At 41.5% G+C, this 21305-nt stretch overlaps 1 protein-coding gene across 8 annotated transcripts in view; it reads right to left on the bottom strand.

Moving 5' to 3' along the window:
- The window catches only part of tbl1xr1a (TBL1X/Y related 1a), a 173753-nt gene that overhangs the window by 54668 nt on the left and 97780 nt on the right, over window positions 1-21305 (bottom strand). The window contains exon 3 of one of the 8 annotated variants that reach the window (XM_078208077.1): window positions 8861-8942. The exons of the other annotated variants lie outside the window; for them this stretch is intronic. The gene's annotated coding sequence lies outside the window, so the exon portion shown is untranslated. The remainder of the gene's footprint in view (window positions 1-8860; window positions 8943-21305) is intronic. 8 annotated transcript variants of the gene reach the window in all.

The following is a 21305-nucleotide window of genomic DNA, read 5'->3' as shown; positions in this document are numbered from 1 at the left end:
GTTAAATCAAAACTTTATAACACTAAAACAATATTCCAAAAACAAATTTTAAAAAGAGAAAAAATATTTTCCAAATTTGTACACGCACAAGATGTCCCTCCACTAGGGCCTTTATAGGGCCTCCAATAGTGTCTTTGTACAAGCATTCCTTTTCGTAAAGCAATTCAACAATTGATGGCTTACGTCAACCCATTTCTTTCCAGCATCTCTTTTACACTAGCAAGGTCAATTCTTAACCTTTTTTCAATCGTACTTTTTGTCTAATGTACAATTCCCACAGGGAACAATCATCTCTATAACAGTAAATGGGCAAACTGTTTGCAGAATATCCCTTCTATAGAATTTCCCCCAAAGCATTTGTTAAGACCCATGTCTATTACTTCTTTAAGAGTCAATGTTTCCACCTCTAAAGTACTTTAAACCACACTTTACTTTCTGGCAGGTCAAGGAAATATTTTCCATTTTCATACACCAAGAATGTCATAAAACTAGCTGTACTAGGATTTAGCACGAAAAGTGTTACTAAAAAGGACCAATTTCAGATCCTTCAGGTCCCAAAGACTGGAAACTTAGAAACATCGGATCCCTACAGTGCGGAACTAGGCTATTTGGCCCATCAGGTCTGCACCGACTCTCCGAAACAGCATCATGGCTTAGGGAATTTTCACAGTAACTTCGTTGCAGTGCTAATGTAAGCCTACTTGTAATAAACAAACAAACAAACTTACCCAGACCCTATTCCTATAATCCCACACATTTGCCCCACTAATTACCCTAATCCCATACACATGTTGGGACACTGAAGGATAGTTTAGCATGGCCAATCCACCTAAACTGCACATCTTTGGACTGTGGGAGGAAACCGGAGCACCCGGAGGAAACCCACACAGGCACAGGGAGAATGTGCAAACTCCACAAAGACAGACAGTCACCCAAGGCCGGAATTAAACCTGGATCCCTGGCACTGTGAGACTGCTAACCACTGTGCCACCTTGCTACCATTCTTCATTTTTAAAATGTTTTATTTGCCCTGATAACACCCTCAATTATAAATGTTCCCCACAGTACAGGCAACTCCGTTTTTACATAGTACTATTTTACTGGAAATGCTGGTTTTCTGGAATGAAAGTGATTGGGTTGTAAACTGATAGTTGGTGCTATCTGCTCTCCTCAACCATGTGATATCACTTGACCAAACACTCCCCTGTTTGATAAGTTGTGAAGGAAAGCAGAGAGAGAGTGGACTTGAGCAACTTCACTTGTAACAGGAGTGAATCCCTTGAAGAGATTTTCTCTAAATACAGGCAGGTCTTGGGGGTGAAAGTTATTTAATTCAAAGACGGGGGCAATTTGGCCAATTATAATCTAGCACGAGGCTGGGAAATTAACCGATCTCCATCTCGCTCCCTAAACAATAAAAAAAAAGCAACTGAAAGGAAGTAGGTTGGATTTCAGAACAAGACCAAGACTCAATATCACTGGTTATAACAGCTGCATGCTCTGGAGCTGCTGTCTTCCCAGCCCCAGTAGTAGCCAGAGAGTTGTACTGCCGAAAGCCGCCTGCCACCGCTACCTATTTCTGCCATTTGGCCATTCACATCTATTATTCTCTCTATGGACAGCCACTAGCAATCTTTCCCCTGGCTTCTGTGGCTATGACTCATCTTTCATTCCCTCACCCTGCAGTATAAATATCTCCCACTTTCTCTGCCTTTTAGCTTTGACAAAGGGTCATCTGGACTCAAAACTTCAGCTCTTTTCTTTCCTTACAGATGCTGCCAGACCTGCTGAGATTTTCCAGCATTTTCTCATTTGGCCACCTATTTCTCATTGTGGTCCACACAGATCTGCCACTCTTCAAGGAATTTTCTGTTCAAAGCCTGCAGTGCATCCCTGGCGTCCTCAGAGCTTTTGAAAGTCAAGGCGGCGAAACCGCGGGACGCCACAGTTACAGCTCTCAGTAGTATGTCTCTCGGGAAGATGGCTATTCCCAGCACCGGAGAGGCAGCAGCTACGGAGGACGTAGCTCAGTGACACGGAGTCTTGGTCTTGTTCTGAGACCCAACCTCCTCCATTTCAGTTCCAGGTACTTTTTTTTAAAAATTGTTTAGAGGATAGTTGGAGATCCCTTAGCCTGATGTTTCCCCAGCTAGATTATAATTGGCCAATTTGTCCCTGTCTGTGTACCGAAGTGAAAAGTTTGCTGCTGCTTATCCATCCAGAGTAAATAATATGTTTTAAGGAAAATCCTTTTGTTTTTGCCAATCTTTGATCTTACCTTTTGTCCATCATCTTGATAATAATTGCACCCCTTCATTCAATGGACCCTTCAAGTATGTATGTCACTGAGGTACCTACTCTGGGCAGTTGTCCATTGGAAACAAGAGCCCCGTTCCGTGTGTCAGTATCTTTCTGCCTATCACCATCTGGACCCCTTATCTACTGTATTCCATTCTCCATAACTGCTGAATATACGAGTATATGAGGTACAGAGTGTCTCATCGCCTTCTACTAATTGCTCAGATTTTGAAAATTGGTAATCAATTCCAGTTGATCAAGATTAATGAACCTTAATAGTTTACGACCATTTTGGAGAACCACTGCATTACCATCACCCCCCCACCCCCACCCCCCCCCCCCCCCCCCACACACTTTATGACCCTTCAACTTTTTATGATCATTCCTTTTATTGTACACTAAATCCCCAGGATTAAAGGTGATCTTCGACGGGCTTATGCAATGCTTAGGGCTTTCCCAAATCTTGCCGAGACATCCACCCTTCTTCCTGCATGTAAAGCTTTCGGGTATGCAGAAAAATTGAACTAATTGTAGCCCCTTCTAGGACCCAGTGTCTTTCACACAGCAAAGAAGGTACTTTGGATTCCTCCCACAGACAAATTAATAAGGACTACAGTCCCCAACCATTTGAAACAAATCCTTTGCATGGACTGCCCCATGCTAGACTTGTTGTTAGCTGATCAACCAAACTGCAAGTTAAGATTTTATGGAGCAGCTCATCAATCACCGCATTATTTCTTCTGAGCACTCCATCGCTGAAAGGATTTTCAGCTGCGGCGTTCTTGACAATATTCATATTTTCACACATATCTCGAAACTTGTCATAACAAATTAGCAAGGCTATCTCACTGGAGACTACATCTTTACTAATAAAGTGGCCATTTCGCATGGAATCACCATTCTTTTCAGTGAACCTGGAACAAATAGAACTTTGATAATCCCTGGCCTTACTTCAATCCTTACCACTGGGTGAATCCGAATAACATTTTAAACAAACAGTTCCACACACTGTTGAGGTGCAACCACTATCTAACATGGAACAATTAAATGAATCCACAGCTAGGACACATTAGTACACCAAAGTTTCTTGTGACTAGTACAATTCCCTCAGACCGATCATTATGATGACAAATTCTATGTCATGTGTCAATTTGAAAACGCTGCTGTTCAAATTGGACAGTTCATCATAGTGTTATTCTGAGTTGTATCTGAACCGCTTGCTAACTGTTCCCTGGGCATCCCCGTGGTTCATTCATCCATTATTGTTACTCCAATCTATCATCTGCCAGATCTAATAAAAAATGCCTTCATTCTCATTACTTCTATCTGGCACTCTTCTTTTGCATTGCGCTTGCATCCTGTATCTGAACTATCTTAAAAATGCCACAATAATCAAGTCCTCCATCCTTTATGATACTGTAGAATGTGAAATTTGCACTAATAAGGCTGCTGAAAATCACTGCCAGGATTTTCTTTAAAACAGCAGACATTTCATCCAAAAGGATGTCTTTTTCTGAGAACAGAATGTCAGTTAAGACCAGGAGCTTACCTATGTACGACTCCTTAGTACAACTCAGCAATTTTGAGCAGGAGCACTGAATCAGGATTTGTCAAGTTGAATTTCTGCAATCTCTTATACAATCTGTTAAAGCCCATATGCTACTGCATGAAGTGACCACCCATCTTTTGAAATTTTATCAAAGTCTGACCATGCCTTGTAGGTTTCTAATAGATCATCTATCTTGTAAATTTCATCCATGAAGCTGAATAGAAGATCTAACATTCATCAGTATCCAGCTGATGGGTAACCAGCTCACAAAATACTTTGCTTCTGATTTTACTTTCATTGGGGAACAAAAATGCCAAGGCCATATCTTTTGTTTTCTCTTCAGTAAGGATGTAACCCACGTTCACTTCATTTTTTTCCACTGGTCCCAAGGTTCGGATTCAAAGAACATTGGCGGATAATCATACCCTGATGATTTACACTTGCTTTTAGCCATTCATCACAGAAATAATCAGATTACAATCATCTGCCTGAAAAATCTTTACCTTTGGACCAGTGGTTCCAAACCAGTGTGCCATGAAAAAAAGATTCAAAATTATTCAAAATTCATGTAATTACACTAAAACCGACCCTAGTTTTCAGCTCTGTGGTTGGCATCTCCAAGAACCAACAAATTTTGGGCCCCTTGCGCGTGCGCTGGCCAGGAAAAAGCCACATATGCATGATTTTGATTTTTTATGTTGGTGAGGCACATGCGCATGACCAACAGGACTTCGAGCTGAAGCAAATATCTCATGCGCCTGCACAAGAATCGAAAACTCAAAAAGGGTGCAAAAACCTTGGGAGAACGAGAGAGACTTAAAATAAAAACAAGCAAGAGGACAGGGAGAAGTTAAAAACAAAATTCCCACTAAGGGAAGACAGAGAAAATTGAAAGTGAGCTTCAAAACGTTAGGTTTAGTTTATTTATTAGTGTCACAAGTAGGCTTACATTAACACTGCAATGAAGTTATCTGAAAATCCCCTAGTTGTCACACTCCAGTGGCTGTTTAGGTGCACAGAGAGAATTTAACATGGCCAATACACCTAACCAGCACGTCTTTCGGGCTGTGGGCGGAAACCCACGCAGACATGGGGAGAACATGCAGACTCCGCACAGACAGTGACCCAAACCAGGAGTCGAACCCTGGTCTCTGAAAGCGTTGATGCAGCAGTGCTAAACACCATGCCATCATGCCATGCACAGATGCTTTTATAGTATAGAGGTGTGCCACGTCATATAAAAGGGTAGGAACCACTGTTTTAAGGAACCATTCTCTGCTACCATGTTAATTCATTCTGAAGCTGGATGGTGAAGTAGAGAGTCAATATTTTACTAAATATTAGATTTATTTACAGGACATCACATGATACATATCTGCCTTCTCTGTCACTTCTATTGGTCTCGCTTTATAACATCCTATCCACCAATCCTAGAGTACCGCACTGAAGTGTCAGCCTGCACTACGTACTCGAGTTGGGCTTATTCTCTCAATATTCTGACTCAGAGGCAAGGCTGGCACCTCTGAGCCACAGATGGGACAAATCCCCCTTTATATCCACTCAAGACAATTAAGCAGCTGAACACACATTTTATACACGTGGTCCGACAAGACCTGTGAAATGTTCTGAAGTCCCCACAAGGTGAAGGAATTGCAAGCAACAGGTCTCAGACGCGCTTACAAAAATCTTTTAAAAATCCACTATTCCCTCTTTTACAATATAATTTGTATCTTGCTAATTAATTTTAATTAATGCCTCTAGACTTGCTCTGTGCTAATATTCTTATTAATCATGCATTATTTCTAACTGCTCGGTTGAAGTTTTTAATTCCCTTGACAGCATCTTCCAAACCTGCAACTCGCCTCCAAGCCACACACCATCCTTTCTTGGCACTATATTGCTGTCCCTGCATCAGGATCCTGGGACTCCCTCCCTAACAGCACTGTAGGTGTTCATACACCACATGGACTGTACCAATTCAAGGCTGCAGCTCACCACCACTTTCTGGAGTGCAATTAGGAATGGACAATAAAAATGCTGGCTTAGCCAACAATGGCCACATCAATATAAAAGGGGAACAAACAATATAAAAGGGGAACAAAATTCCCAACTCCTAGTTTGAACAAATTCCCTAGTCTATGGAGAGAGAGAGATAAAGAGAGAAATACTCACCAACAAACACTTGCCTGCTTTCCTGTGACATTACACTTTACTTTGAATGCTGTCTTTATCCTCTCCAGTTTCTGAACCCACTCACTTAGAAACTGACTGTAAAAGCGTCTATAGTTTGACATTAGTGTACCTTTAAGAAATGTTTCTTTTAAAATCAGCTTTGGCTTTTTTTTTATTGTTGCCAGGCTGTCTGGTTAGAAGTCCTTTTATTGCTGCTTCAATGGCTTAAATGAGGTTTTGTTTATTTTTATTCTGAACCTCAGGTACTTTCTGGTAACTTTTATGGCCCTGCATTGTGAGGGGGAAGATTCATTGACAAGAAAAGTCAGGTGGTTCCTCCCGAGAAAAATCTCAGGTTTCATTTTTAGTTTAGAAGGGGGTGGACATTCGGCTGAAAAGCAGTGTTTCTCTCCCCCTGGTATTGGAAATTCTGCTGGCTAATTGGAAGCAAGGCTTTTTGCCTTCCTGGAGTGAAAAGAAAAATCTGCTGTTGGTGGGTTGCTAATTAGTGCCTAGAGTCTCTCTCCCTGGTGTGTTGGGAAGCTGTTCTGACTTCAAGCTGGTCGGTGTGTATATCAAGAGGGCTGCTGGAAGCTACAAGGCTAGGTTTCAATTCTCCACCCAAAGGACTAGGTTCCAGCATCACGTGAGCATTCGCATTTTCTGTGCTAAACCTGTGGTAAGGGTGTTGTATAGGGAAGTTTGTTTGATTGGAACATTTTGGGGCGGCATGGTAACACAGTGGTTAGCACTACCGCTTCACTGCGTCAGGGACCTGGGTTCCGATTCCCGGCTTGGGTCACTGTCTGTCTGTGTGGAGTTTGCACTTCTCCCCATGTCTGCATGGGTTTCCTCCGGGTGCTCCGGTTTCCTCCCACATTCTGAAAGGCGTGGTTAGGTGCATTGACCCGAACAAGTGCCTAGTGTGACGACTCATAGAATCCGACAGTGCAGAAAGAGGCCATTCGGCCCATCGAGTCTGCACCAACCACAATCCCACCCAGGCCCTATCCACATATCCCTACATATTTACCCACTAACCCCTCTAACCTATGCATCCCGGGACACTAAGGGGCAATTTAGAATGGCCAATCAACCTAGCCCGCACATCTTTGGACTGTGGGAGGAAACCGGAGCACCCGGAGGAAACCCACGCAGACACAGGGAGAATGTGCAAACTCCACACAGATAGCGACCCGAGCCGGGATTCAAACCCAGGTCCCTGGAGCTGTGAAGCATCAGTGCTAACCACTGTGCTACCGTGCCGCCTAGGGGAATTTCACTAGGGGAATTTCACAGTAACTTCCTTGCAGTTTTAACGTAAGCCTTACTTGTGACTAATAAACTTTTGTACTTTTCTTTCCAAAGAGTTACACAATATCATGATTTTTGTTTGTTTGTAATTGGTAAAAGTTATTGCTAATTTTCTCTCTATACATGTTAACTGTATACTTAAATAAACTTTGTTTGATAAAAGCTTCTTAGGTAGGATTCAACTGACCCACTGAGGTGAAGCATCTCATGCTCACCCTAGCCAAAAACAAACTGCAAAACTTACTATCCAGGCAGGCTTCATAAAACACTTTGGAGTTTCTGAGCTGAATTATAACAATAGGCGTGTGAAGAGAAGAAGATTGGTGAAGACAAATGTAGGTCTCCTTATAGTCAGAAACAGGGGAATTTATAATGGTGAACAAAGAAATGCTGGCCAACAAAAAACATACTTTGGTTCTGTCTTGACAAAGGACATCATAAATAAAGTACCACAAATGTTGGGAACACATGGTTTAGTGAGAAGTAGGAACTAAAGGAAGTCAGTATTAGTAGGGGAATGGTGTTGGGGAAATTGATGGGATTGAAGACCAATAAATCCTCAGGGCCTGATAATCTACATCCCAGAGTACTTAGCTTGTGTGAGTTAACCAAAATTCTCCCTATAAAGAACTTTATCAATAACAATTATCTTCACTCATTGTTGTATGCCAACATATTGCATTGATCCTTAAACACAACAAGTAGCAACAGAGTCTGCTTGAATTTTTTTTTTTGAATAATCATAGAGTCTACAGTGCAGGAGGCAGCCATTTGGCCCATTCAGCCTGCACTGACAACAACCCACAGAACCCCAAGTATTTACTCTGCTAGTCCCCCTAACACTAAGGGGCAATTTAGCATGGCCAATCAGCCTAACCCACACATCTTTGGAATGTGGGAGGAAACCGGAGCGCCAGGAAGAAACCTACGGAGGCACAGGGAGAATGGGCAAACTCCACACAGTGTGTGCGTGTCTGTGGCAGGACACATTGCCACAGACACTGGCAGGAATTGAACCCGGGTCCCTAGCGCTATGAGGCAGCAGTTTGTTTTTTGGTCCCTGGAATTCGCTGTCAGGGGGAGGTAGTGGAAGCGGATATGATAGTGACTTTTAAGGGGCGTCTGGTCAAATACAAGAACGATGGGAAAAGAGAGATTTGGTGCCTGGAAGGGTAGGGGGTTTTAGTTCAGACGGGCAGCATGGTCGGTGCAGGCTTGGAGGGCCGAGGGCCTGTTCCTGTGCTGTAACTTTCTTTGTTCAGTGCTAACCATTGTGCCACCTTGCTACCCTAAAAAATCAAATCAAAAGTTGCTGAGCTGAAAAAAAAGCCCTCATTTCCCATTCTTATTTTAAGTTTACAATTAATCTACAAAATGTGACTCCAGCTACAATGCTCTCATAAATAGAATGCTCACAAGCGTGCAATACGTCTTGGATATCAGACAAGCAGGAAAACATTACAAGGCTATTGACAGAAGACTAAATGGAAATAGTAAACTCATTTACATTTGAGTATTTATACTCACTCAAATTCCAAAATAGCTTTGAATGGATTGACCAAGAGCTTTCATAATGCAGTTTTCATTCTCCTCGTCCCAACCTTGATTCCTGGAATGACAAGTCTGGGGTAACCAGTTGGCAAATGTGCCTGAGACCAAACTTCAAAATGGGTATTGGGAAAGTTAACTGAACATATCGTCTACCCTCAGGAATTCCTGCCAGTATCAAACTGAAGGGAAGTTCACTGCTCCAGTTTCAAGTCCAACCGTCGAAAGCTACGGATGTTTGGTTTACAGGCTACCGGGTTCTAGCTTTGCAATTTAATTCAAAAATAAGAAATGCTTGCAATAAATAGCAGCTGTAATTAATTTGCAAATTTAGCCATTTGGACATTTCTGAAGGTTTACACTTTCTTGCATCGTGGTCCACCTGTTAGCACGTGCTGTGCGTTCCCTGATTCAGTAACAGATGTAATAATTGGCCTAACTTAAAAAGACGAGGAGAGAACTTATCACTGAACACAGAATATCATTTGCAGTCAAGTCATAATTAATCAGCACAAATCAAAACTGGTGTGTCAGAAAGATCACACAGAATCAGGGGTTAAATTTTTTTTTTTTAAGGGCTCTTTGAGATTTTTGTAAAGGCTACTTTTTGATCTTCGGGGGCTCCTTGAAGGCAAAGCAGCTTTGAAGATTTAAGTTAGAAATCAAACGGTTCTGAAAGCAGGAATTTGCAAACCCGCTCTACACCTCCATTAAAGGATATTAAAGAAACGAGAGGCTTGGCGCTGGCAGGCAGCCAAGAATCCAACAATAATTAACAGCTTTCCTTCATTCACTCAATCCCTCCGTACTCATCCAGCGGCTGATATTAAAGCAAACTCAAGCCCTGGAAGATCAGACTCTTCTACATCAACTAGACTGCCAACTTTTTCTGCATATCAAATTTTTTTAAAAAGAAACATGTGCACAACAACAGGCAAGAAGAACTTTTATACAAAGCCATACTTCTATAGTGGAAGCACTTACAGGAAAACCCAAGGGGAACAAAGAAAACTGGAATTCCCCTACAATATGTTTCTCCCTCTACCCCAGATTTCTCTTCTTTAAACTTTACTCACAATAACTTACTGGACAAATATAGAAGAGAAAGAAAATAATTAAAATTTTTCCTTCTTGGTTATTGTTGTTCCAGTAGTAGTTTGTAAATTTGAAAGCCAGGGCTAGGAGGAGAGTTTAGAAGGAAAAGAATCTTTTAAAGAAGTTGGTAAATCATACACATAAATAAGTAAAATAAGGTGCGAGTTTGAAAGTGAGCAACGTCATCTATTATCCACAACATGCTCCAGGGGTAGTAGAGGCGGATAAAATTTTGTCTTTTAAAAAGCATTGACAGTTACATGGGTAAGATGGGTATGGAGGGATATGGGCCAAATGCGGGCAATTGGGACTAGCTTAATGGTAAAAACTGGGCGGCATGGACAAGTTGGGCCGAAGGGCCTGTTTCCATGCTGTAAATCTCTATGACTCTCTCTCACCTTGCGAGAACTCCTTCTCCCCACAATCCCCAATCTTCTTTCTCAATGTCTTTCTCACACCATCTCAAGGACACCGGCCGAGGCCGGCTTCCCTCCTCCAGATCCACCAACGATGGTGTGGAGATCCCAATACTCTTATTTTCTTTTATATTGAATTAGAAAGGGTGTTGCAACTGGAAGAGATGAGTGATTGTTGGAGTTGGAGCAGCCAGCATAGGAGAGACAGAATTTGTGATTGGAGGGAGCAACTCCTCACTTTTTTGTCTCTCCTATTCTTTCTGCTTCTCCGATCAAACTCTACAATGCTTTTTCCAATCCCGAGCACCTGCGTCTGCAATTGTTCAGGTCCAGTTGGATCATAAAAGAACCATAATGTAAGGTTGTGTGGGGGTAACCTTCCTTGAAGTATTTGCCAAAATCTTTGTTTTTATGTGGGCTACTTGTGACGTTGAAGATGAATTTGCTGACCGCCCCCGTATATTTTGAACATTGCAGGGAATATCTATCTAGAGAATGAGTGAATTAGAGGCATTTGGAATCAAATGCACATACATATACAAGATATATTACACAAGCAAAATAACAGATGTTGGATATAAAAAACAGAAAATGTTGGAAATACTCAGCAGTTCTGATGAAAGACCATCCATTGAAACCATGACCGTCACCCTCCCACAGATGCTGCCTGAGTATTTCCAGTATTATCTGTTTTTAATTACTGGAAATATGTTGATCAGCAGTTACACATGCACATGCTCAAGAACAAAATTTGCTGAAAAGACAAGACGATTTGACAAGAAAAAAAAAATCACTGTTTAAACAGGAACATTTTACTGTGTATTGGGGAAAAAAATTATTTTCTGAGCAATTCAAATGAATGCATGTTGACCTGCCTTAATTATCCTGGTACTTTATCTCCTCACCTTCTCCAGCAACCACAATTTCCCCGGCTATATGGAGGGGCAGACCTAACAACTGCAAACCTCAATACTCGACAGCAGCTCCAGAGAACAACGAAACTCAATCTACTCTTCACCTAAAGCACAGTACATTGCTACAGGAGAAAATATTCAAGATCAAATATAGACGGCAACAAACTCTAGCCCCAGCGAAAACCAAAATGGAATATTAAAGTTTGGAGCTGAAGGATGCATGCAGCACCAACACAGCAGGGATGCAGCATGCCACAAGTGGGAAGCTGTAGGGGAAGCCAAGGAGGTTGAAATATCCAAGATGAGTGACGTGGTTTAAATCTTAAAGAGCATACCCACTACTTGGTAGTATGTAATCAAAAGTGTACATGGTGCAGCTACTTTTAAATTTTCTGGAGGAAAAAGGGCTCTGTTTCTAAAAGCACAAGGTGATAGACCACACAAGTTCACTGCCTGCACTAGCTTGGCCTTCGTATATTTGAGGGAGCATTCAGGATTACAATCTTTTCTGGTTCAGCACATTCCTGTGTTCCTATTTTTATCCTACCAACCAAGATCCAATTAAACTAATTTAGGTCGTACACAGAACCTTTATTTTTGTCTGACTGGAAAATATAAATGCAGCAAAATCATGGGAGAAGGGAAAACTCCAAATGGACACTTGAGATTTCATCGGTTAAGCTATGCACACAATCTTTAATAATAAATAAAAGGGCTAAAGATTTGTCTCTACTGCCAAAGGACGTTGCGCGATTACACAGAAAAGGCACCAAGCGCCGATCAAAGCAGACTCTTGAACTTCCCCTTTTTGACCTTAACCGTCACTGGTCTTCAGGTTTCCTCCAAACATAATGTCAGGAGAACAACATCCACCAGCCAAGTTAATGTGAAATATTATTGCAGACATTCTAATCTGAGAAAATTACAACACTGAAACCGAGCAAGAAAGAAATTCAAAACTTGATTTTCCATCAACAAAAGCCTCTCCAGAGGTTACATGTATAAAAATTGTAGTACAATAAAAAGACAACAAAGAAAAATAGAAGAATGCAAACAAGGACAAAAAGGGATGATGTAAAGAGTAAAAGCACAATAAAGATTGAGTAAATGAATGACAGCATTGAGAAACAAAATTCCAGAATATTTGCTGTATCAAAATAAGGAACCCTGGACTAATAGATTGTTCTTTTGTCCAGGTGCATCAAAGATTGGAATACAAACATTCACTTACCCCTAAAGGGCGAAGGCTTCAACTTTTTATCTTAAAAGCTTACATTTATTTTCATAGAATTTTTGGGGGGGGAATTCCAGCTGTGGTCTAAGTGTCCAATTCGCGTGAAAACTGGAGTAATTCACGCTGGTTTCTTTCAGTGGGACTTGAGAGAAGAATCTCCTACACTCTGCACTGCAGAAGTCACTAGGGTGTATGAAGGGGGGGCGGGGCCTATCCCTGCCAGAGAGGCCGGCAGCATAGCGCTGAGCGGAGCCACTGTGCATGCGCTGATCTGTCAGCACCGGAATCAGTGCATGCACAGTGGCCCCGCACTGCCGGCCTCCCGGTTGACCCCCAGAGCACCCACCACCCCCGATCGCTGGACTCCCTCCTTACCCCACTGATCCCGAGTGGCGGAGGGACTCCCCATCCCACCGATCACCCCACCAGGCCTTGCCCCCATAAAAACATAACGCAGCGAGATGGGAGAATCGCAGCCCACTTTTGGTAAACCTCAATATGCACGCACAAAATAGCGATATAATCCAGTAGTACATAATAGTACCAATAAGTTACAAATACAAATTGCACTTGAGACAATATACTTTAATGCTGAGCCACTATAGTTCTTGCCCAATAATTGTAATTCAGTAGATTACACCCTTTTAAACAAACTAGCTGCTGATACTCTGTTAATATTTCAGCTCGTGTGCAGATAGGTTTTCTTGCTCACATTAAGAGTGATGTATTTTCGTTGTCAGTTACCAAGCCTAATTTTTCCTTAATGCCACTATTAAGACTGTTATCTTGGATCAGTAACATATTATTGGTCAGGAGAATAACTACAAAATATAATGTACGATGAGGATTACAACACTAACGAGAAAAAAAAGTAAGTTTCAAAGATATGTAAATAAAAAACACTTTATTAAACTCTTACTTGAATGCAGTTCTTAAGTAAGAATTCAGGGTTACAACGCCCATTTAGTGAGAACTCTTGACTACATTTAAAATCCAGGAATATGCAAGTTGTCTATGGGATCCTTATATGACATCCTTATGTGACAAAAGAATGAAGCGATCCAGAAACGTGCTGCTCAAATTTGCACAAATCAGGATGGGAAACACCACTGGAACATCCTTGATCAAAGACTTGGAATGGGAATCACAACAGCAAAGGAGGGAGAAACCAGACCGATCCTGTTCTATAAAATATGAAATGGACTGGTGAGAATTGACAGAAACAAGTACCTAGTGCCCTCTGGCAATGACAAAACATGAGGTAGCTATCCACACAAAATACAAAGACCATTTATTTCTAAGACCGTGCATCAACAGCTTTTCTTCCCAAGGATTATCCTACCATGAACTGCCAAAGGAAATAGTCACAGCCCCATCACTTATAATCTGTAAGACCCATTTCCATTTATAAATTTTTCACCTCAGCAGGTCATCCTTGGTTTAACTCGCCCTACCCATTATAAATATTTTGGTGGAATACGGATATTAGTCTGTGACATTAACAATTAAATCAGAAGCAGAAATGTAGTCAGGAAATAAACAAAAATAACCTTAAATATTTCAATAAGTTGTTCAAAGCCAATTACAGAAATCCAAACATTATCTGGTCACAATTCACAAAATATTCAATGCTTGCAGGTGAGGCAGATGATGGCTTTTATCTTGACTTCTGTTTAAATAACAGAAGCATAATAGAAAGTGAAATTAAACACATTTATATAATCTATATACTTTAACAGCAAACAAGAGCTACTGGCACTTTGTTTCTGTTGGAAAATAATCTAGTAAGAAGTCTCACAACACCAGGTTAAAGTCCAACAGGTTTATTTGGTAGCAAATACCATAAGCTTTCGGAGCACTGCTCCTGTTGGACTTTAACCTGGTGTTGTGAGACTTCTTACTGTGTTCACCCCAGTCCAACGCCGGCATCTCCACATCGGAAAATAATCTAACAGAACTACAACAAACTTTTACGATACTATGATGTGGAAATGCCGGCATTGGACTGGGGTGGACACAGAAAGAGGTCTCACAACACCAGGCTAAAGTCCAACAGGTTTAATTGGATTCACAAGCTTTCAGAGTGCTGCTTCACTCCGAAAGCTCACGATTCCAAATAAACCTGTTGGACTTTAACCTGGCGTTGTGAGGCTTCTTACTTTACGACACTACAGCCTTCTAGATGACCTCTGATCATTTAACTCCAGAATACAAGTTTACCATACGGGCATCATTAAAAAGAACATTTTTCAGCACTAAGAGTTTCCAGTCACAGGATTTACACTCAAGACGAAGCCTTCATTTTATAGTTATTGTGTTCAGCAGTTTGGCCAAGATTAGAGAAATGTCTAATGCTGACCCTCAATGTCTGATGAGTGGAAGTTGTTTCTGCTTTTGGTCCTATAAACTTGAGCTGCTTATGATAACTCTCACATCTAAACAAGCAATTACTGCATCAATTACGGCCAATAGCCAAAGCTGGTGAAAAGAAATGCTCCAACAATTTTTTTTTTAATGGAGTCACCAATTCATTTTACACATAATACATTCTGAGATAAAGGGACTATTGAAAGGGAGAAAGTAAGTTTCAACGGTAAATGAGGGTTCAGACATTGGACTGTGCACCAGAGGATGGCCCATGTGGGGTTCGGTCTGGGTCTTTAAAAGTTACTCTGAAGTTAGAAATGTCCTTTTTCCTTCCAACTCTTTCAAACTAACTATGAGGGTAAAACTGGCTCAGCCCAACGCAATGATCCAGAGAAAGTCAACCTTTCTGGTTAATTGTCGGGTAAACCCATATGTGGGAACTGCCTTGAGAGATCCCCTGCACATCACTGGGGTACACCCCAAAATGCGTCACTGGGAAGCCTGGAACCTATGGCCCTGTGACCTCCAATTTCCAGTGTAAAAGGCCTCGGAAACACATGCAAAATGGGTGCAATTCAAATTGATAGCTTAAAAGATGGTGGAATTATGGATGTACACAAGTTACATTCCTCTGGCTACGCCATTCATATTTATTAGACACTGAACTCAGTATTAAACATTGCTTGTGTTTTGGGCCCACTGCTGAATAACAAACATAAAGGAGGCTTTATTTTAGGAACATTGGAATTCGGAGCAAGAGTAAGCAATTCAGCTCTTCAAACCCGCTCCGCCCTTCTATATGATCATGACTGATCATCTTAATTTCAGATGCGATGGCAATAACATAATACACATATATATCTCCTGAATGTTTTACAATATTCTATTGATCCCTCTTACCCAATCCCTTCTCCATACATAATAAATAGCCCTCGCCCCAATTTCCAAAGCCTTTCACCCATGTGCTTGCTCAGTCAGTGGCTCTCTTCAAATTATGTCCACATTTTCAGGCACAGCAGGAAGCCAAGTAATTTTCTTGGTGTTTTATTGCAACATTTGAGCAAGTGTTTTTTTTAATTATCCTCACTGACATCTGTTTCTCCGTATTAATTTTTATGACAGAAAAGGCAACATTAAAAATTGAAAAGCTTCCCCAATTACAGGTTTATAAGCAAAACATGCCTAATGGTTAAATGAGTTAAAACTTTTATCAAGCACGAAAAAAGATGAAGAGAGTTGGACACTTTCCTTGAGCCTGGTAGTTTACACCAATTCCTACTGATATTATGGGCGAGATCCTCCGGCCTCCGAGATGCATGTTTCCTGCCCGCGGGAGGTGGCGTGTTGTTTGCTAGCGGTGGGATTCTCTGGTCCCGCCACTGTCAATGGAATTCCCATTGGGAAATCCAGAGGTGGGAGTATGCTGACGGCGGGACTGGAGAATCCCGCCGGTGTGAATGGCCGGAGAATTCCAGCCTATACGTTTTAATATTTGGGTGCAGTCTGGTGGAAAATTTCAGCACAACTTGACATCAGCAGACTGGATGCTTTTTTTTTATGGTTTAACTTCCAGGTTATGCACATAGGGGAAAATTCCCAGCTGCTTGAATGCATTCTCCAAAGTTTTAGGAATTTTGTTACACTTCAGATGTCAAAAGAGATAGCAAACTATTATACCAGTTGGTACACATCAACTTGTGTACTTTGCAATAAATCAAATTTGCTGATGCACGTGGTTAGTAAATCCATGCTCTTATATAAAAACTTAAAATCCTCTGCAATGTACATTAGATTTGTAGATATCGTGAAAAGCAACTGTAACCGAATGGAGAGGAGCATCCTTCACATGCAGTAAACTGAAGAATATAAATTGAAATGAGAAGTTTATTAGATTTTCACCAATGGAGAGAAAGCAAGCTCACTTTACTAATTGCTTATTTTATGGGCATAAGAATTTGCCTCAAGGGATTTCCAACCATTTGCATACAGTTATCTTTGGATCAGGTGGTGATGGGGGGGTTCAGGGGAAAGATGGCATAGTCATAGTTTAATTTCAGATTTTAAAAAACCTGTTGTATGAAGAGTCAACTGTAACCTAAAAGCAAACTACGAAGTATCCACACAGAAATAACAGAAGTGGAAATACAGTCTGGGGAAGGGACCGGTGGTTTACAGAAGATATCTCAAAGAAATGGGGGGAGTGGGGGGGTCTCAAAGAAATGGGGGGAGTGGGGGGCCATCTTACTGGCTTTTCCCACCAGTCGAATGGCGTGGCGGACTGGCAAGATCGCTCATGAGGTGAAAAAACCAGGTTCACCTCCGGTTTCTCGCCTCTCATGATACTACCGGCACAGTTCAGCCAGCGCGAGGCTGATTATATTATTTAAATCTTAATTTAAATATCGTTAGTGAGCCCTCAATCGTCCGAGCTCATTTGCCTTACGGCCTCGCCGGTGGAAGTCCTCACCGGCGAGGATCACGTATGGTCCCCAGCAACAAGGACCTGTTGTGATGGCCTCACCAGTGGGGCCAGAGACCATTGAGGCAGTGAGATATCTCTCAGTGCATTAACTACGTACTCTTGTGAACAATTAGTGCACTGGGAGTTCAGCACATGCACAATGGTCCCTCTAGCAGTCATCAGCCAGCTTCCCAGTGTGAATAGACTCCATTCAGTCCCCCAACTGACAAGAATCGCACCTTGCCTCATTTTTTTCTCCAAATGGCATAAGATCATGCCCGAGAGCTCGCTCAAAGATGGGTGCGATACTCTCCCGTTTTCACCGAGAATGTTTTTGGTAAGATCATCCCCATAAAGTCTACATTTGAATAATTTAAAAGCACTCATACACAAAAAGAGACAAGGGAGAAAAAAAAACTTGAATTTATATTCTGTGCCTTCCCCATCCTCTAGAAGATCCTAAATGCTTCATAAATTACTTTGAAGTGTAGCCATTACTCTGTAGGCAAATGCAGAAATCTTTGTTCCTAAAACCAATTTACACACAGTAAGGCCTCTCAAACATAGTAAATGATCAGTGAATCTGTGTTGCGGTAGGTATAAATGTTAGCCAGAACATGGAGAAATTAACATTGGGGCTAATTACCAGCTGATTTGAGACCCATGCCTCAGGGACTAGAGGCATGAAAACCATGCAGACAGAAAAAAAGAAAATGAAGATCTCACTGCGACCCAAATGAGAATTTGGTACTGTGTTTCTTCTGTTTTAAAGAGTCAACTGAGTTTTCACGTAGCACCTTGCTGTGTATGTTTGATCCAAAACTGTAAATAAGACTGACCAAGAGGTTTTATTTTGTATCATTCTTTTCCACATTGAGGTTACTGGAAAGTGGATACACTGTAACTACTCCAATAAGCTGTGATTAGGGGTTAACTGGGTAAATCTAGGCACATGCTGGAAAATATGGGCAGGGTTACACTTGGAAATTGTGGTCAAGTAGTAAATACAAGAGAAAATGTTTGAGTAAAACCTGAACACAAATCTTTCTTTGGTGCAAAACTACAGATATTACATTTTTATGCCAATTTGTTGAAATCACACAGTGTACTTGGAAAATATTAAAGGTTATTCGAGGACATTTGTAGCTATGAAAACGTACCACCAGACTGGGAGTAGTTCAATGTGTGGGTTAGGAGAGAAAAATAAATTCAAAACAGATGAAAAAAAGTCTTAAAAAGCACACACTGTTAGAACTGATGGTGTTTCTGGCTCAATTTTCAACCAGCAAAAATATTATGAAAGAGCATATCCTTGAATAAAATTCTATTTTCAAAGCTTTAAAATGTAATAGATAATATTTGCAGTTATTGAAACAGGCATTCTGAGTAGAGAAAAATAAAGAGAAAGCTGATAGCTGTGTCATGGGACAGAGAGCAGCAGGATAGAACTGGAAGGTAGCCCAAGAGTAGGTATGAGGAGAGAAAAATGCAATCTTCTTTCCTTGGGATCACAACCAGTTCAATATCTGGTGCGGCCTGTGCCAATTCTTGATCCAAAATGCACGTTCAGATTCTAGCTGAGAATGTTACATTTTTAAATTTAAAAAGGAGCAAGGAACTCCTTCTATAATTTAACTTAACAGATTACAGCATCATTGTAGCACGTTCTTTAACATAGCAAACCACAATTCAGGTCTGAATGCAAACTTAGAACTCATTCCAGTTTGTAAAGATATGATTTGATTTATTATAGTCACATGTATTAGTATACAGTGAAAAGCATTGTTTCTTGCATGCTATACAGCCAAAACACACTGTTCATAGAGAAGGAAACGAGAGTGCGCAGAATGTAGGGGGTAGGGGAATTTCACGGTAACTTCATTGCAGTGTTAATGTAGGCCTTACTTGTGACTAATAAATAAACTTTACTTTCGTGTTACAGTCATAGTCAGGGTGTAGAGAAAGATCAATTTAGTGTGAGGTGGGTCCATTCAAAAGTCTGATGACAGCAGGGAAGAAGCTGTTCTTGAGTCAGTTGGTGTGTGACCTCAGACTTTTGTATCTTCTTCCCGACGAAGAAGGTGGAAGAGAGTATGTGTGAGGTGCGGGGGGCCCTTAATTATGCTGGCTGCTTTTCCGAGCAGTGGGAAGTGTAGACAGAGTCAATGGATGGGAGGCTGGTTTGCCTGATGAACTGGGCTTCATTCACGACCCTTTGTAGTTTCTTGTGGTCTTGGGCAGAGCAGGAGCCATACCAAGCTGTGATACAACCAAAAAGAATGCTTTCTATGGTGCATCTGTAAAAGTTGGCAAGAACCGTAGCGGACCTGCCAAATTTTCTTAGTCTTCTGAGAAAGTAGAGATGCCCGTTGGGCTTTCTTAACTATACTGTCGGCATGGGGGGACCAAGACAGGTTATTGGTGATATGAACACCTAAAAACCTGAAACTCTTAACCATTTCTACTTTGCCTCTAATGATGTATGATGTGGAGATGCCGGCGTTGGACTGGGGTAAACACAGTAAGAAGTCTCACAACACCAGGTTAAAGTCCAACAGGTTTATTTGGTAGCAAAAGCCACTAGCTTTCGGAGAACTGCTCCTTCGTCAGGTGAGTGGGAATTCTGTTCACAAACAGGGCATATAAAGACACAAACTCAATTTACAAAATAATGGTTGGAATGCGAGTCTTTACAGGTAATCAAGTCTTAAAGGTACAGACAATGTGAGTGGAGAGTGGGTTCAGCACAGGTTAAAGAGATGTGTATTGTCTCCAGCCAGGACAGTTAGTGAGATTTTGCAAGCCCAGGCAAGTCGTAGGGGTTACAGATAGTGTGACATGAACCCAAGATCCCGGTTGAGGCCGTCCTCATGTGTGCGGAACTTGGCTATCAGTCTCTGCTCAACATTGCATCAATCACTGAGCAGAGACTGATAGCCAAGTTCCGCACACGAAGACGGCCTCAACCGGGATCTTGGGTTCATGTCACACTATCTGTAACCCCCACGACTTGCCTGGACTTGCAAAATCTCACTAACTGTCCTGGCTGGAGACAATACACATCTCTTTAACCTGTGCTGAACCCACTCTCCACTCACATTGTCTGTACCTTTAAGACTTGATTACCTGTAAAGACTCGGATTCCAACCATTATTTTGTGAATTGAGTTTGCATCTTTATATGCTCTGTTTGTGAACAGAAATCCCACTCACCTGACGAAGGAGCAGCACTCCGAAAGCTAGTGGCTTTTGCTACCAAATAAACTTGTTGGACTTTAACCTGGTGTTGTGAGACTTCTAATGATGTAGCCAGGGACATGTTCTCCACTATACTTCCTGAAGTTGATGACTATCTCCTTCATTTTGTTGATATCGAGGGAGATTATTGTCGTTGCACCAATTCACCAGATTCTCTGTCTTGTCATTGTTTGAGATTCGGCCCATTACAGTGGTGTCATCAGCAAACTTGAAAATCAAGTTGGAGGGGAATTTGGCTGCACAGTCATAGGTGTATAAGAAGCATAGTCGGGGGCTGAGGACACAGCCTTGTGGGGCACCGGTGTTGAGGATGATCATGGAGGTGATGTTGTGCCTATCCTTACTGATTGCGATCTGTGGGATACGAAGTTCAGGATCCTGTTCAGGAGCTGAGCCCCAGGCCACAGAGTTTGGAGATGAGTTTCGGAGGAAAATAGTGTTGAATCATCTAAATGGAGATAGTTTAGTACTAGCCAAGTGTTTCAAATTGCTGGGCAGCCAGGAACACCAAGGAAAACAATACAAAATGAGGGGACAGTGGAAGCAGTTGGGAAAGAAAAATGAAGAAGTTATCTTTCCTTTATCCTGCTACCAAAAGTTGCATTTTTGTACTGTACATGATTTCCTACAATGAATTGGTCCAAAAGATCACAATTTAAAGCCTAAAATTATAATGGTTA

The sequence above is a fragment of the Mustelus asterias genome, chromosome 3 (assembly GCF_964213995.1).
Source record: "Mustelus asterias chromosome 3, sMusAst1.hap1.1, whole genome shotgun sequence".
Lineage (NCBI taxonomy): Eukaryota > Metazoa > Chordata > Chondrichthyes > Carcharhiniformes > Triakidae > Mustelus > Mustelus asterias.
Note: the sequence above shows the minus strand (reverse complement) of the source record. Positions and strands in the feature narration are given on the sequence as shown.